Source organism: Dysidea avara, chromosome 3 (assembly GCF_963678975.1).
Source record: "Dysidea avara chromosome 3, odDysAvar1.4, whole genome shotgun sequence".
Lineage (NCBI taxonomy): Eukaryota > Metazoa > Porifera > Demospongiae > Dictyoceratida > Dysideidae > Dysidea > Dysidea avara.
Genome location: NC_089274.1, coordinates 10,044,539 through 10,060,895, shown reverse-complemented (window position 1 = coordinate 10,060,895; position 16,357 = coordinate 10,044,539). Strand labels below are relative to the sequence as shown.

Sequence of the window (16,357 nt, the reverse complement as noted above, 5' to 3'; positions counted from 1 at the left end):
TGTAATTAGTTTACTTGTACTTTTTACCTGTTGATCAGGTGTAACAGGCTGTTTAGCCTTACAAATTACCTGTAATAAATAATAATAATAAATTCACGTACACAGTTCTACCTATATGCAGTTAGGCTCTCGTATTACAAACAGTATTTGCTATACAGTATGTGTGGAGAGTTTATTGGGAATTATTATACTGTAATTTGCTTTATTTTTGTGCAAAAAATTGTTATAAAATTTTTCATGTAAAACATTTTATAATGATTTACATGACTGACCGTTCTATTAGAGTATGTAGTTTGATCTTATGTAAATTTAATTTAAGAAATTTTCATACAAGTTTTGCATGTGAAAATTATTTTACAACAAAAAAGAAAATTACGGTAATACATACACAAGTGTATAACAAAACATATATGTATTAGGCATGTGTATAAAACACAAAATTAATTGTCAAGATTCTATTTATGAAAATAATTCTTCTAACGTAGTGTGTTCAAAAACATAACATGTCGTCAATCTAACCAAGGTGTCCACACTCCATTGAAATTTTCAGGATTTGACTTAGGATCAACTAGTGGAGCTAACTGCTCAATATGTGTAGAATTGTAGTATTCTATTCTCTCCTTCAACTGTTTAACTATGTCAGGATGCTCATTGGCTACATTCCTTCTTTCATTTGGGTCTTCTTTAATATTAAATAGCCAAGTTAGAGTAGGAGTGTATGGACCATAGTCTATTGAACCATTCAGATTAACCCAACCATCTGGGCAACTATCGCCAATATGTTCTCGCCCCCGTAAGCTACAGTTAGGCTGACCTGTAATAAGTTTCCAATCTCCCACCCGCATAGCTGCTTGACCAATAAAACCTTCACTTGGAGGATCTAAGTTTATCAACAGTTCTTTACGAGGCATTTGGCCATTTCTCGTAATAGTTGGCCACACATTGTACCCATCTAATTTCCATTTGTTTCTATCAAGCTCTAATCCTGCAATACCTTCTACTATTGTTGGTAGCCAGTCAGTTACATGAATCAATTGATGATTATCATAGTTCAATTTTGGTAATTTTGAGCCCCATACAAATCCTGTACCACGAACACCTCCTTCAAATACAGTTGCCTTGTTGCCTCTCAGTGGCAAGTTATTGCTACCTTGTGCAGTTTGTCCCCCATTGTCTGTGGTAAATATAATTATTGTATTATCTAATAAGTTACGTTCTTGTAATCTCATAGTAATGTTACCTATCCCTTCATCAGCTGCTCGTAACATTCCACAAAATGTACGCCGATTTTCATAAGGTATGGATTGACATGCAGGATCATCAATGTAACTTTGAGGTGCTTCTAGTGGGGCATGTACAGACTGGTAAGCAGCATAAATAAAGAAAGGTCCCTTGTCACTATCATGTTTAGCAATAGCTTGTTCAACAGCTTCAGTAAACAGGAAGGTACTGTAAGTTCCATTTTTGTCAGTAACTGGTGTAGTATTGTTCCTTAAGTCTACATAACCTCTAACACTGTGGTTGTAATAATCTTCAGCAGCATTATAGTACCCATAATATGTATCAAATCCCCTGTATGTTGGAGTGTATTCCCATTTGTGCATACCAAGGTCCCATTTTCCAACACAATGTGTAGAGTAACCGCCTTTTTTCAGCTCGTTTGCAATCGTAGTTTGGTTTAATGGCAAACCAAGAGGGCGGCCGTCTGAAATCACTACTTTTGCTAATCCCATGTGATAAGGATAACGGCCAGCCATTATAGCAGATCTCGTAGGAGAACATACTCGTTGAACGTAGTATTGTTGCAATCGGATCCCTTCGTTGGCAAACCTGTCGATGGTGGGAGTTTTAATGTCGGATCCTCTGTAACTGGTATCGTTCCATCCCAGATCATCAATGACGAACATCAAAATGTTTGGCTTTGCTGCATCATAGTGATGTATTAAGGTAGCAAACAGTAACACATTAACAAATTTTCCTTTCATCTTTCTCGTGACACGATGGTTACGTAACAATGCGACCACGCCTTTCTTGTGGATGCATCCTTGGATAGCTAATTGCATGTACAGTGGAACCTGTGTTACGGTCACCTGGATTAAGCGGTCACCTCTGCATAACGGCCATGGACAGGAGGTCCCAAATATTTTCCCATACAAATGTATGCATTGTTGTCTGCATTAAGCGGTCACCTGTCTAACGCGTATACCGGCCAACCAAGAATTCGCCTATGAATCACTGTATACATAACTTTCTCCTTCATATAGCGGTCGCTACCTTTTATGGTGGCTTGTTAAGCCAACTGTCTGGCACCACGGCACCGCTTCAATTAATGCACAATTATCGCCTTTCAATGAATACTATATAATCTATCAGGCTTCATTGCTTAAACGTATTCAATAGCTATAACCAACATTCATAACAAGCTCACTTTGTCCTTTCTGTACTAAAAATATTACTGCATTGCGGTTGGCGCGAGCCTCTTAATAATAATCACTCATTTATAACGGCCATAGCCACTCAAATGCTGCTGACCACCTTATACAGGTTTTCTCTATAACAGCCACCTGTATATAAAGGCCAGATATATTTGGTCCCAAGGTGACCATTATAGACAGGTTCCACTGTATATGCATACACTTGCACTGGCTGCATGCAATCAAGGACCGTAGCTACACCCGGACTTTCCGGGGTCGCCTGAGACCAGGGCAGCGAGCCTGCACCAGACACTAACACAACTTAAACCACATACTTTTTCTCTTTTGGGAGCATCTTGTGTGATACTTTCAAACAGTTGTTATGATCAAACATCGTGAGTTTACAACGTTCTGTTAAGATCCCTTCGTCAATTAGCAAAATTTGTATACATATGATCCCCACCATCACGCGTTCCCCGATCACGTTAACACTGGTGAAACTCGTTACAGTAACTTCTTTACTTAGGCCCCTATTCGGTGATTATTAGTTTCTCATCCAGCCTTTCTAATTTTTTTTTTTTTTTTTTTTTTTTTTAATTATTATGATGCGGGCGGGAGGGTATTACCATTATGCCATTATTGTATAATATTAACACACTGATGTACAGACCTTGTCCAAATTGTCTTTCTTTCTTACTACAAACATTTCCTTCACCAGCTGATTCTACTTTTCGTGATCGCCAACTGTTTTTCGACAGTCAACTGAAAGCCTGCTTTGATGAAGTCGATAGAGCACGATTACAACTGGCACTGCAGCAATTTGCTAAGGAAAACAACAGTTCTCCTGGTGATATATAGCGAATTGTAGCGTTCATCAACAAAAATTATAACAGTTTGGTATCACGTGTTCTTCTGAGCATGCGCAGAGTAAATAATGGCTTACCATGCGGTAGCTTAAGAAGGATGCGGGCGGTGGATGAGAAACTAATAATCACCAAATAGGGGCCTTAGGTAGCTAACGCGTTACATTTGCAAGTAAATTAAGTAACTTGAGTTATATTACCTGTTTTTACAGCACATTTTGTTATATTACTTAGTTACCAAAAAGGGTAATAATCGGGGTAATAATAGTAGCGATTTCCAACCTACCAATTTTTCACACATATTTTTGCTACTTAAATTATACACCTTCAATAAACGTTTCACAAGCTGCCGTTCCAGTAAATGGTAGCCAATGCTTCGTACTTTGTATTGCACTTCACTGGATTAAAATCCATGCGGTATTTATTGAAATACAGCAAATCAAAGTTTGAGAAATAAAAATCCCCATAGGGAGCCTATACAAATAATTGCGTACGTAATTCTAATTGGAAGAATGTGGCACCTGTGATAGCCGAAGTTTCCGAGTGTTTCCGCGTGAATCTGCTGTTGATGAGGACGAAGAAAGTGGTTCTGGGCAAACCGTATATGCTGATTTCGATTTTTCCATGTGTTTTTTGATTGGAGGACGATTGATGTTGGATTACGATGAAAATATGGCCCTTTTAATGGTAAATCGCCATCTAACACTGCTCAGAATTCAGCATTACAATCACCCTGGGCTTCAAGGCATCCCCCTGCATCGATGCAAGTATAGTTTGAAGGTGAGCAGTTTGTTGTCTTGCGCGGAATTGCAAAATAAGGTTCAAGGTTGAGCATAATCTTTTCAAAAGTGGAGACTGGCATGTGATACCAACCTTACATGGCTTCACACTTACCTGTTGTTATATTCTGGTGTATTTACTGCTGTTTTTGATCCATTTTATAGCAGCTTCAGTGATTATAATGTTGATCAGAAACTATTTATAATTTCTCTTTGTAGTATAGTGATGTCATTGTGTTATATAATAATTATCATCCTTAGTGTTTACAATGTGACAAATAAAGCTGATCAGTGTCCAAACAAATGTATTTTAAAAATAATGTTGCTCTTACATTGTGTTATCTGATTGTCATTTTTCCGAAGTACGTGTTAATTGTGACTTGTGATGCCAGTACTTGCCATTTATAAAATGTTACTGATTTTTCTAGTTAGTTATCCTTGAAAGTGCATTAGGTACCTGCGTATACTTAGTATTACACAATGTACACAGTTTTATTTGTGAATCACTTGCTTTATTCATGTAATATTCTGAGTGGTCAGTCTAGAAAGAAGTGGTCACTTTTGAGAGGTTTTACTTCGTTCATATGCTGTTCTTCATAAAATAGATATGTGGTGAAAATTTCATGTCGTTATTAGTCTCCTATCTAGATTTATGACACTTTGAATATTGTGTTTGGTGCCATGCAATATACATAAAAAGCATTGAAATGCTGTACACAAAAATCATCACACTGTCAACTTCTTTTCCTTATATCTTTTGATAGGAACCACTGATTGAGGTGGGGTTTGCACTAAAATGACCCTGACAAAATGCGCAATATTTGTCATACCAATGAATGTATGGAATGTTAATTATTTAATTTAGTTGGAAATCTCTAATAATAGTACGTAACGCGACGCGTTACCCCAACACTGGTCTAATATTACGTAATAGTTATTAGACAATTATCCCTCTAGGGACCTGGCAAGGAGGCTAACAGTAAGCCTGTGAAGCAGGGAGTCAGAAACCTGTAACTGAAAAGTATGCTGAATGCAGAAAAAAAAATCCCAGGCCAGGCTGTGACTTGATCCACAGACAGCTTGCAGTCTAGGCAAGTGCCTGAATATTACTTTAAGCGAGGGGTAAGTAACGAACCAAAACCGTTTACGAAATTTCAAAGATGACTGCCCATATTTCATCTAAATCATCTTTCAGAAATATGACTGCCTATATTTAATCTTTCAAGACAAATTTCAATTAAATTTCTCCGTAAATTCAATAATTTCAAAATCAAAGTAATCAACAAATTTGATGAAATCATTCACTTTATGATGAAAGCACCAATTTACTGTAGAAGTTGAGTAAGGTATACTAAATCATTTGAGATACGGTGGCTTGGCTGCATTAGAAATGTTTTAAAAATCAGGTTATTTTACTGCATTTTGAAAGATTTTCTGATTACACCTGTAAATTTGAGACACATTCATGCTATTTAAGCAAAAATGACGGTGCCACACATCAAAATCATTGCCTTAGGACATGATTCAAAACTAGGTCATAAGCCTATTTCTAACTACCCAGGAATCATACAAGTGCATCCAAAATCTTCATTTTTGCTTAAATAGCATGAATGTGTCTCAAATTTACAGGTGTAATCAGAAAATCTTTCAAAATGCAGTAAAATAACCTGTTTTTAAAAACATTTCTAATGCAGCCAATATTTCAGTGCTAAAAGTACAGATATGATCCAATAGAAATAATGTATTGTATATATATGGCTTCATATACCATAAACCTCCATGCTTCTTAACAGGGCAAGCTAATGACCTGGATGGACACCTCCTTTGATCAGCTTTGGATATGACCATCCCTTGCTTGTCTACTCAGGTGCAAAGTTTCTACTATTGATCTAGCTCAAAGCACTTTTATGGCTTCCACAATATATTTTCTACTGATTTTACTTTTTAGGTTCTTTGAACACGATGAAGCTTATTCACCAGCTTCTTGCTTATAGCCAAGATTTGCACATTGTCTAACAACGTGATCATGTCACGTGATAGAGTGGTAGTTTCACATGCAGGGCCGCCCAGAGAAATTAAGGGGCCCGGGGCAAAGAGTTAAAGTGGGGCCCTTCACCCAAGTTGTAAGGTGAAGACCAAAAGAAAAAAAAGGTCACAACCTGCTGGCAATGACAATAACTACCCATCACCAACCATATCTCCTTATCTATAAGCTTGCTACACTGCTCCTCTGAAGAATACTGTGACTGCTCTATTAGAGTATATCGATCTTGTAACAGGTATTCAGGGGGCCCCTTTCAGGCTGGGCCCGGGGCAAAATGCCCCAGTTGCCCCCCCCCCCCCGTGGACGGCCCTGTTCACATGTGACAGCTTAAGGCATTGGACACAAAGTAATATAATATGTAATAATATTATAGTTACTTTATTATATGGGTAATATGTAACTGTAACTAAATAGTTCAGTTGCTAGTAATATGTAATATGTAACAAGTTACATTTAAAAAGTAACTGTTCCAACACTGGCTACAGCATACTGGATTGTTTCATTAGACGTCAAATGGGCTTATGAAATGAAGGGTGGCTGGGGAGAAGCTAGCTAGCTACAGACTCTTTCAGGGGTGGTGGAGCAGGTCAAAGAGTTAGGGGGCCAGGCCAGCTGTAAGTTGAAGACCAAAAAAAATGGTCAAAGCTTGCTAACAATAGCTGCCCTCCACCAATTATATCTCCTTATTTATAACTACACATACGTAGCTAAGTAATTTGCTACACTGCTTCTCTGAATACTGTGACTGCTCTATTAGAGTATCCAGATCCTGACTGTTCTATTAGAGTATCTCGATCTTTTCTTGCAAACAGTGTCCCAAAAAAGTGGGGGGACCATGGCCCCCCTACCCCCCCCCCCCCCCCCCCCTTCCCATCTCCACCGCCTATGGACTCTTTGTTTGACACTGTGACTTTCATCAATTGGAAATAGCTAATAGTTTTTACTATTATGGAGTACTGGTACTTATTTGGAACAACTTACACCCCAATTTGTGTGGCATTGATCCTATCAAGTTTTAAGACATCTTTTGAAAGAAGTATACTGTGTTAGCTATTGCTTTTTTTTGTAGCTATAATCTTTGTATTGTGTAGCTATGTATTATACTTTTGTATAGAGCACTGCTGAAAAGCAGCTCTTTTTAGCTGTTGTATATAGTCTCTATTAATCATAAAAATAAATCATAAACACTTGTATAGTGCAAAAGTTGCACAAACAGCAGTATATAGCTCCTTTCTCCACGACAATTTTTCAAGAAATGATTCAATTGTGGGTTGCATCTTCATAGTTACATGAGTTTTAATTGTTTGTTTGTTTTGTTCAGATAATTAGCAGGAGTGAATTATGTGGTTTCAAAATGTTAGCTGGTGTATGTAATTTGGCTGCAACACTGAGTTTTCAATCAAACTCAAAAATGTAATCTTGGTAGTCAACATAACAAGGTAGCTAACGCATAATACTTACTGAATGTTAAAATCTGTACCAGATACCTTCTGATATGGTTCCATTATGGTTTTGCAGATGTAGATTGTCCAACAAAGGTAATTCACAACAGCAATGTTAGAAAGCTCATAAGTACTTTAAACAAGACAGTGGCAGATTTAGACAGAAACCCCCTTTCAAATTTAGCTCAGTGGCAGTATAAATACATAAACATTGTTGTACTGACAATTTGTCATAGCAAACAACTGCATACCACTGTATTTCAGTAGCATGCATGTCATGAGGTTGCACTTAACTAACACCATTTATAGCTATTAAATCCTCAACAACGCTTCACTTTTCATCTCCCACTGCATTAAAAATGATCGAGATACTCTAATAGAGCAGTCAAGTAACTACACTAATAGAGCAATCGAAGCTACAGCTTGTAGTCACCATATTTTCCCTATAGTTAGCTATAGTATTTACAGTTTAAAGCATTAGATGTATTGTAATCTATCTATATATATAAAGCTGAAAAGCCGTCCGTCCGTCCACATTCCGATGGCGTCCAACGATTTTCTCGCCAGCCGGTACACGTATCGAAGCGTTTTTTGTGCCAAAGTAAGCGCTCATCATCTAAGAATTACATCGCTTTTAAATGAAGCTTCTAACCGCCGTCGTTTGTCATTTACAGCGCGATTAGTGCAAGAGTGCAGACGAAAATTCGCTCGAATTCTTTCTGTAAACCGCCTGCAAACCAAATGTAAACATCTATTCCATTCAACTTAAGCATGCCTTTATAAACAACTTTTAAATACTCTGTAATCACAAGTGACATTTAGTCCAAGTGGTAGAGCGTTAGGCTGGAAGCTGGTAGGATGGGAGTTCAAATCCCAGTTGTATCACTTTTTTTTTCTTTTTCAAACCTTTTGGTCACAATTTTTCTTCAACAACCATTTTGCACAACTTTTTTTTTTCATTTTCGCAGCCTTTATGGTAACATGTTTTTCTCACTCTACAGTAAAGGCTGTGTATTAGGGACTGACCAAAAGTGTCCTGATTATCAAGGTTTCCTGAATTTTCAGTTCAGTTACATGCTAAGGGATACTTTAGGAACATTACCAAGTGTCCAGATTATGTAGGCGTCAAGTGTCCTGATTAACAGGTTCCACTGTATTGGTTGATGTGGTAGCTAATTTTACTGCACAAAGGTGATGACAATAGGTGATAATAGTTTACTCATACAGTACTGTAAATGTAGGGATCATGGAGGATAGAGGTGATGACAATAGGTTGTAGTGTAGTAAAGGGAACAGGAGGGAATGTTGTAGTATTGTTAACATACAATGCTCAGCCTGCACTGTAGGCATGTACTGCACCCTACCATTATGTAGTTTCTTTTTGTTGTCAGTAATTAAGTTAATTGTCATGTGTATGGCCTACATGACAGGTACTATTGTAATATCACATAATATGTAGTTTACGCCTGTGTGGTAGATATAATATTATAGGTATGGACAGGTAGTACAATATTACAGTTGTATTTGCTTATGTAGCTATTCCTGTTTAAAATTATCTGTATGCTCACATCATTCCAGTGTACTTGCAGGATGGCCTAATAGTATTTAATTAATGGTCCTTTATTCATTATACATGCAACATAGTTACACGAATTTTAATGCATGGTTTCCATTACATGATGAGTATACCCACAATATAATGCGCAATATGGCAACTTCTACATTATATATAGGGTAGGTACCAATAAATAATGTCTTTTGTGGTCAATCTTTTATCAAAATGATGCTACATGTAACTATAGCCTGCATAACAGGACAGGTACTACAAACCGTCCACATTGTTCACACCTATGTGTTATAAGCATACACATTACTACATTAGTTTAGCTACTGCAATTGTGCAGGTTCAGGGGTACCTACGTGCTTCCCATGATTTTGGCAAGATATCGATGTTGGTATTAAAAATGTTACCACCATGCATGCTGCAGGGCATGAATGGCACTGATGTTTAATGCTTGGTTGTCATTATAAAGTGATCCCTGCATGTAGGGCAGGTACCAATAATGCTAGTTACTAACTAAAAATAGGTTAAAATCCGATCTCAGAGCTTCTAAAATCTCAAAAATTTTCCAAAGAAATGTCGTCAGATGCCCTTTTCAGCAATGCTAACTTTAAGAAACCTCTTTTTAAAAATCCTAGATCCACCACTGCAAGAGGCAGAAGAATTCAGTGAAGCAAAAAAGATATACTGTATACCATAATAACTAAAGTAGTACAATCCATGGATCAGGTGCTTGTTAGCAAGATGCAGCTATATGCAGCTTCTTCTTCATCGCTGTTGTGCTTAAAGCTAACAAAGTGTCCAATCATGAAAGAGTCAACATCACTTTTAACCACTGCTACTTAGATATACCTATCACAAATTAAAATTAGAAGATGGCTATAGAGGCTATCACATCAGTGGTAACTAACTTTCATATAAAGGGCACAGTATCAATGCTACAGTATGGTTTGAGTTCAAAGTTGAAGTTGAAGGGGTCAAGGAATTAGTCTTTTTGTTTAAAGAATTTTAATGATGGAAGTTCTATTAGTAAGAGTAGTCAAGTGTTCCATTAGAGTACTTAGATTTTTATTTATTCCTTTGATCCCCTCTTGTTGATTCCAGAAGAGATTAGTATTTCTCTTCTCACTATTTTCATGTTTTCATTTCCCATGTATGTTTAGGTGCTGCACCTGTACTGTAGCTTCTACTATCTTTCTAGTTAGCACATAGTAAAATTTTGGAGGGGGTGCTTCAACCCCTCTGCACCCCCCTAATCCACCCTTGCATGAGTGTACAAAATACATCCACAACACTGTTAAACAGAGTCTATGTGATGTCTTAGTAAAGGTACACATTACTGGAGGATCCTGGCACTATGGATTATTGTGAACATGCATCATGAGCTAAACTATGCATTGTTTTTCCAGCTTATCACCTTTACTAACATACATTATAATAAGGGGACTAGAGTCCACCAGTGATTGCATTTCTGTGCATGCAGTATATATGAAACACTGTGAGAAAGAGGGATATAAGATGGTATTTCCAGTGGCTTATTGAATGCAAAAAAGCTTGATATAACCTGTAGTATATTAACAGTCTCATGTAAGGCTTTAGTTAATGTGTTAAACATACTGAAACCATATATGTGGTGGTATAGTGTGGGTATTATATTTGATATAAGCTATTTCAGGTAACGTAGTAAATAAACCGAAACCATATATGTAATAGAGTATGCATTATACTAAAGTATAACATGAGTATAGTACAGGGTTTATATTAAGGCTTATTTGTATTCAATAAGCCACTGGAAATACCATCTTATATCCCATCTTTTTCACAGTGAAATGCTTTACCTGTCATGCCAGTTTTGATTTTCTGGTATCTAGCCATTCAACATACTTTTACCCTGACTTAGCACCATGTATACAAAAAAAACTTATGCACTTGTCAATTTCATGCCCCACCCCCCACCCCCGGGGGCCCCACACCCCAGGTGGGGATTTGACATGGTTCTTGTCCCCACCCCTGGGGCAATCGACAGTCGTCCACTTCACTGACCGATTTTCGTAGTAGTTGCATTTCTAAACAATAAAATCATACTCGCTATAATTTTGCTAGCTGCAGGTGCAAACCAGGTTACTTAACCAAAATCCAAAGTGTTGTCAAATCCCCTACTAAAGGGGTGGGTATATAGTGTGGATTTGACAGCCGATTTTGCCCCAGGGGTGGGGAATTTGACACCAAGATTTGTCAAATCCCTGTATTTCCCCACCCCCCCCGGGGTGGGGCATGAAATTGACAAGTGCATTATTATTTGGGCACATCTATACATGATTGCATGAATACATCAAATGAGTATACAACTGATCGCATGGCATCCATTTACAGGGCCGCCCAAAGAAATTAAGAGGCCCAGGGCAAAGAGTTAAAGTGGGGCCCCAGAGGCAAGGAGGTTTCCATTCTGAATCACAACTTCGTTGACGACCAAAAAAAAAAAAAGGGTCTTGACTTGCTAACAATGACAATAGCTATCCCTCACCAGCCATATCTCCTTATCTATGACCTTGCTATACTGCTCCTCAGAAGAATCCTGTGACTGCTCTATTAGAGTATTTAGATCTGACTGCTCTATTAGAGTATATCGATCTTTTAAACAGGTATTCAGGGGGCTCCCTTCAGGCTGGGGCCCGGGGCAAAGTGCCCCAGTTGCCTCCCCCCCGTGGGCGGCCCTGTCCATTTATCCCTAATTTTTACTCTCATTGCGTACGTGTCCTCAGTATATAGGAACAATTCAAGCTGCATATCACCACAGGTACATAAGTAGAAACCATATGCACTGATTGTACTGTTTGTAAGGTAAATAAATCAGCATGTGTAATAAAACGGATGAAACCCATTGAAGGGGCATGGCCCACAATGGCCCAATATCCTAATTTTTTTTGTACATTTCTCTACTGTGCTTGATGCTTTTACCACAAAATGCACAATTGTTAATATGCTATGGCACCTCACTATGTTTCAAATTTGTCTTGGTCCTTACATTGTGCCATAGATGTTATATACTACGCTCGTGTGTAGTATATATATATATATATATCTAATCCAAAACAGCCAAGCTGTAAAAAAAGTGTGCGGCCCTCAGAAAGGCTATGGTGAAAAAAGATGTGAAATCCAAGGTGGCGGCCAAGAAATGGCTGTGATGGTAGGTTAATGGTAAAAATTTCAATAACGACAATTCAGGTGAATTTTTGTGCCGCTTCACAAAATTTACCTGAATTGTCATTATTAAAATTTTTACCATTAACCTACCATCACAGCCATTTCTTGGCCGCCACCTTGGATTTCACATCTTTTTTCACCATAGCCTTTCTGAGGGCCGCACACTTTTTTTACAGCTTGGCTGTTTTGGATTAGATTTCATTTCTTTTTGTATTTGTATACCCCAAAGCCGGCCTATGGCCAGCTTTGGGACTTTTTTAACCTATGTTTTTTTCTTTACTACAGGAAGAAGAAAAGATGAAGTAGATGTACTTTAAATATTTTATCAGTAAATGTACAAATTATATATACTGTATAATACATATGTGATCGGATTTGCGAAAAGGGGTCTTCCACACACATCCAATTTGCCAACTTTGACAATTGATAACTTCAGATTGGAAAGAGCTATTGCCTTGATATTTGGGCAGTGGTGAGCACCACTATAGCTGAATACATGGTGAAAGTTTCAGGTTAATATGTTACTTGAATACTGAGTTATGGTATCCAACGTTTACGGAATTGGATGTGTGTGGAAGACCCCTTTTCGCAAATCCGGTCACATATATTGATTACAGAAATCTCCATGGTGGTTTCTTTGTAACTGAACACTCTACAAGGTGACTTCTTCTAATTGCTCTCTCTACAGGGTGAATTGTTTGTAGCTGAACGATCTACAAGGTAACTTCTTCTAGCTGATCTCTCTACAGGGTGATGTGTTTGTAGCTGAATTCTGTATAGGTGATTTGTTTGCAGCTGAGCTCTTTACAGAATGGTTTCTTTGTAGCTGAACTCTCTAAAAGGTAACTTCTTCTAACTGATCTTTCTACAGGGCAATTTGTTTCTGGCAGAATTTTCTACAGGGTGATTTCTTTGCAGCTGAACTCTCTACATGGTGGTTTCTTTGTAGCTGAACTCTCTACAAGGTAATTTCTTCTAGCTGATCTCTCTACAGGGAGATTTGTTTGTAGCTGAACTATCTACAAGGTAACTTCTTATAGCTGATCTCTCTACAGGGTGATTTGTTCGTAGTTGAATTCTGTACAGGTGATTTGTTTGCAGCTGAGCTCTTTACAAAATGGTTTCTTTGTAGCTGAACTTTCTCCAAGGTAACTTCTTCTAACTGATCTTTCTACAGGGTGATTTGTTTGTAGCTGAACGATCTACAAGGTAACTTCTTCTAGCTGATCTTTCTACAGGGTGATGTGTTTGTAGCTGAATTCTGTATAGGTGATTTGTTTGCAGCTGAGCTCTTTACAGAATGGTTTCTTTGTAGCTGAACTCTCTAAAAGGTAACTTCTTCTAACTGATCTTTCTACAGGGCAATTTGTTTCTGGCAGAATTTTCTACAGGGTGATTTCTTTGCAGCTGAACTCTCTACATGGTGGTTTCTTTGTAGCTGAACTCTCTACAAGGTAATTTCTTCTAGCTGATCTCTCTACAGGGAGATTTGTTTGTAGCTGAACTATCTACAAGGTAACTTCTTATAGCTGATCTCTCTACAGGGTGATTTGTTCGTAGTTGAATTCTGTACAGGTGATTTGTTTGCAGCTGAGCTCTTTACAAAATGGTTTCTTTGTAGCTGAACTTTCTCCAAGGTAACTTCTTCTAACTGATCTTTCTACAGGGTGATTTGTTTGTAGCTGAACTATCTACAAGGTAATTTCTTCTAGCTGATCTCTCTACAGGGTGAGTTGTTTGTAGCTGAATTCTGTACAAGTGATTTGTTTGCAGCTGAGCTCTTTACAGAATGGTTTCTTTGTAGCTGAACTCTCTACAGGTGATTTGTTTGTAGCTGAAATCCCTACAAGGTAACTTCTTCTAGCTGATCTCTCTACAGGGTGATTTGTTTGTAGCTGAACTCTCTACAGGTGATTTGTTTGTAGCTGAATTCTCTACAAGGCGATACTTCTAGGTGATCTCTCTACAGGATTCCTTGTTTCTAACTGAACTCTCAACAGGGTGATCTGTTCATAGCTGAACTTTCTACTGGGTGATTTGTTTGCAGCTGAACTCTCTAAATGGTGGTTTCTTTGTAGCTGGACTCTCTACAATGTGACTTCTTCTAGCTGAACTCTCTACAGGGTGACTTGTTTCTAGCTGAACTCTCTACAGGTGATTTGTTTGCAGCTGAACTCTCTACATGGTGGTTTCTTTGTAGCTGAACTCTCTACAAGGTAACTTCTTATAGCCGATCTTTCTACAATGTGATTGAGTCTTTTGCAGCTGAACTCTTTACATGGTGGTTGCTTTGTAGCTGAACTCTCTAAAAGGTGACTTCTTCTAGCTGAACTCTCTACAGGATGATTTGTTTGCAGCTGAACTCTCTACGTGGTAGTTTCTTTGTAGCTGAACTCTCTACAATGTGACTTCTTCTAGCTGAACTCTCTACAGGTTGACTTGTTTTTAGCTGATCTCTCTACAGGGTGACTTGTTTCTAGCTGAACTCTCTACAGGTGATTTGTTTGCAGCTGAACTCTCTACATGGTGGTTTCTTTGTAGCTGAACTCTCTACAAGGTAACTTCTTCTAGCTGATCTTTCTACAGGGTGATTTGTTTGTAGCTGAATTCTCTACAGGGTGATTTATTTGCAGCTTAACTCTCTACAAGGTGACTTCTTCTAGCTGAACTCTCTACAGAGTGATTGATTTTTTTTGCAGCTGAACTCTCTACATGGTGGTTTCTTTGTAACTTAACTCTCTACAGGGTGATTTGTTTGTAGCTGAACTCTCTACAGGGTGATCTGTTCATAGCTGAACTCCCTATAAGGTAATTTCTTCTAGCTAATCTTTCTACAGGGCGATTTGTTTGTAGCTGAGTTCTCTACAGGGTGATTTGTTTGCAGCTGAACTCTACATGGTAGTTTCTTTGTAGCTCTACAATGTGACTTCTTCTAGCTGAACTCTCTACAAGGTGACTTGTTTCTAGCTGATCTCTCTACAGGGTGACTTGTTTCTAGCTGAACTCTCTACAGGTGACTTGGTTGCAGCTGAACTATCTACATGGTTTATTTCTTTGTAACTGAACTCCCTGCAAGGTGACTTCTTCTAGCTGATCTCTCTACAGGGAGATTTGTTTGTAGCTTAACTCTCTACAGGTGATTTGTTTGCAGCTGAACTCTCTACATGATGGTTTCTTTGTAGCTGAACTCTCTACAAGGTGATTTCTTCTATAGCTGATCTTTCTACAGGATGATTTGTTTGTACCTGAACTATCTACATGATGGTTTCTTTGTAGCTGAACTCTCTACAAGGTAACTTCTTCTAGCTGATCTCTCTACAGGACAATTTGTTTGTACCTGAACTCTCACATGATTGTTTCTTTGAAGCTGAACTCTCTACAAGGTGATTTCTTCTAGCTGATCTTTCTACAGGGTGATTTGTTTGTAGCAGAACTCTCTACAAGGAAACTTCTTCTAGCTGATCTCTCTACAGGGAGATTTGCTTGTAGCTGAACTTTCTATACATGATTTGTTTGCGGCTGAATTCTCTACATGATGATTTCTTTGTAGCTGAACTCTCTACAAGGTAACTTCTTCTAGCTGATCTCTTTACAGGGTGAATTGTTTGTAGCTGAACGATCTACAAGGTAACTTCTTCTTACTTATCTCTCTACAGGGTGATTTGTTTGTAGCTGAACTTTCTACAAGGAAACCTCTTTTAACTGAGCTCTGTACAGGGTGAATTGTTTGTAGCTGAACTATCTACAAGGTAACTTCTTCTAGCTGATCTCTCTACTGGATGATTTGTTTGTAGCTGAACTATCTACAAGGTAACTTCTTCTAGCTGATCTCTCTACAGGGTGATTTGTTTGTAGCTGAATTCTGTATAGGTGATTTGTTTGCAGCTGAGCTCTTTACAGAATGGTTTCTTTGTAGCTGAACTCTCTACAAGGTAACTTCTTCTAGCTGATGTATCTACAGGGTCACTAGTTTGTAGCTGAATTCTCTACATGGTGGTTTCTTTGTAACTGAACTATCTACAAGGTGACATCTTCTAGCTGATCTTTCAA

General features: G+C 38.1%; 1 pseudogene; it reads right to left on the bottom strand.

Annotated features, from left to right (window-relative positions):
- Positions 1-348: 348 nt before the first annotated feature.
- On the bottom strand, positions 349-2,616 carry LOC136251714 (arylsulfatase B pseudogene; annotated as a pseudogene).
- Positions 2,617-16,357: the final 13,741 nt, after the last annotated feature.